Source organism: Schistocerca cancellata, unplaced genomic scaffold (genome assembly GCF_023864275.1).
Source record: "Schistocerca cancellata isolate TAMUIC-IGC-003103 unplaced genomic scaffold, iqSchCanc2.1 HiC_scaffold_746, whole genome shotgun sequence".
Taxonomy (NCBI): domain Eukaryota; kingdom Metazoa; phylum Arthropoda; class Insecta; order Orthoptera; family Acrididae; genus Schistocerca; species Schistocerca cancellata.
This window is the reverse complement of record NW_026046757.1, coordinates 10,001-12,500: the sequence shown is the minus strand read 5'-3', so window position 1 is coordinate 12,500 and position 2,500 is coordinate 10,001. Positions and strand designations below refer to the sequence as shown.

The 2,500-nt window shown below is 55.6% G+C and overlaps 1 non-coding gene across 1 annotated transcript in view; it reads right to left on the bottom strand.

The window, feature by feature from the left end:
• The window catches only part of LOC126141755 (small subunit ribosomal RNA), a 1,909-nt gene extending 1,485 nt beyond the window's left edge, over nucleotides 1-424 (bottom strand). Inside the window, exon 1 of the ribosomal RNA XR_007529590.1 lies at nucleotides 1-424. This exon is cut by the window's left edge and continues 1,485 nt beyond it. This is a non-coding gene — a ribosomal RNA (small subunit ribosomal RNA).
• Between the last annotated feature and the right edge of the window lie 2,076 nt (nucleotides 425-2,500).

Genomic DNA, 2,500 nt, shown 5'->3' with positions numbered 1-2,500 from the left:
TAGCCGTTTCTCAGGCTCCCTCTCCGGAATCGAACCCTGATTCCCCGTTACCCGTTACAACCATGGTAGGCGCAGAACCTACCATCGACAGTTGATAAGGCAGACATTTGAAAGATGCGTCGCCGGTACGAGGACCGTGCGATCAGCCCAAAGTTATTCAGAGTCACCAAGGCAAACGGACCGGACGAGCCGACCGATTGGTTTTGATCTAATAAAAGCGTCCCTTCCATCTCTGGTCGGGACTCTGTTTGCATGTATTAGCTCTAGAATTACCACAGTTATCCAAGTAACGTGGGTACGATCTAAGGAACCATAACTGATTTAATGAGCCATTCGCGGTTTCACCTTAATGCGGCTTGTACTGAGACATGCATGGCTTAATCTTTGAGACAAGCATATGACTACTGGCAGGATCAACCAGGGAGCTGCGTCAACTAGAGCTGAGCAGCCGGCCGCCCGGGAGTGTGTCCCAGGGGCTCCGCGCGAACACGCAAGCGTCCGCTCAATTATTCTGCAAACAGGAGGAGGCTGAGCTCCCCTGCACAATACACCTCGAAACCCTCTCAGGTCCCGGCGGCGCGCAGCGCCGTCCTAAGTACTTGGTCGGGTTCGAGAGAGGCGCAATCGCCCGGAGTTAGGCGAGTAGACGCTTTAGGTGCGACCACCCGTGCTCCCAACTGAGCTTGCCGCTGCCGACAGAGGCCCGGGAGCGTGCTGTCGTGGCATTGCCGGCGGGAGACAACACGCGCCACCTACGGTGACCGGCAGCTCCAACGCCAGCGCCACAGAAGGGCAAAGGCCCCACGTGGGTGCCGAAGCGAACTCTCCCAGCACAGCGCACGTGCCAACACGTCTGCACAACTGCGATACAAACCACCAGCGAGAACCGCTGGGGCGACCGAGCAGCAGACGGCGTCGCGGCGCCGAGTGCCGGGCGGCGGCGCATCCTCAACGCACACAGTCCTCAATCGGACCAGCACACTGCAGATGTCCACCGCGCTTCGCACCGGGCCGGCGAGGACCCACTTTGGCTGCACGGCGCCGCGCGCAGGGTGCCCCGGCGCGCAGCTGCGCCGCCTGCCGCGTCCGTCGGCCGGCGCGCCTGCCACTGGGCGCCCCCACCAGCCGGCTGTAGCGCGTGCGCCCACGCACCGCGCGGCCAGCACGCCGGGCGGCCCCCCCTCACCGGCCGGGGACAGTCCCACCCACCCACAGCCGCGTATCGCTTCACACCCAGATTCACATTCACGTTCGTTGGTATGGTGGGGACCGCTTCGTAGCTGTACCGATCGTTGCCCTCACAGATGTACCTCCAGCAAGGACAACCGCACCACAACGGGTTACCAGTTGTTCATTTGCGTAACGTCACCAGTAAACGTACACGTCCATCCCCGTTTGCAAAGTCAACTATTATTGCATGCCTGCCTGTCAGGTGTCAAGACACACTACATCCGCTCACATCCACGCAACAAAATGTGCCCGACTAGAGGGCACGTGGAAGGTGCCCCCGTACGTATGCGATGTCCATTGCGCGACCAACTGTCAACCGGCCTCTGTAGCATGTCGCAGATGTGGAACGCGGGGCACCGTGCTATCACATTGTGTGAGAAGAGACTACTACGTCTGCATACACGCGCCACTACATGAACAGACGGCTCATGCTGATCGCCATCCACTGCGTCCATTACTCCCACACGTCTCTATGGCGTACCACACTGCAATGCAGCTGTTATGGGGAGATGACACGTAGCTGTGTACACAACATTCTGAGCGGGTTGCGGTTGGACAATACATTAATGTAACGTGTCATATGCCAATTACAGAGCAGGGTAAGGCACAACTTGGGTTAGGTTAAGGCACAACTTGGGTTAGGTTAAGGCACAACTTGGGTTAGGTTAAGGCACAACTTGGGTTAGGTTAAGGCACAACTTGGGTTAGGTTAAGGCACAACTTGGGTTAGGTTAAGGCACAACTTGGGTTAGGTTAAGGCACAACTTGGGTTAGGTTAAGGCACAACTTGGGTTAGGTTAAGGCACAACTTGGGTTAGGTTAAGGCACAACTTGGGTTAGGTTAAGGCACAACTTGGGTTAGGTTAAGGCACAACTTGGGTTAGGTTAAGGCACAACGTGGGTTAGGTTAAGGCACAACGTGGGTTAGGTTAAGGCACAACGTGGGTTAGGTTAAGGCACAACGTGGGTTAGGTTAAGGCACAACGTGGGTTAGGTTAAGGCACAATGTGGGTTAGGTTAAGGCACAATGTGGGTTAGGTTAAGGCACAATGTGGGGGTAGATTGCGGTACAAATTGCATTACATTGCGGTGCAAATTGCATTACATTGCGGTGCAAATTGAGTTACATTGCGGTGCAAATTGAGTTACATTGCGGTGCAAATTGAGTTACATTGCGGTGCAAATTGAGTTACATTGCGGTGCAAATTGAGTTACATTGCGGTGCAAATTGAGTTACATTGCGGTGCAAATTGCGTTACATTGCGGTGCA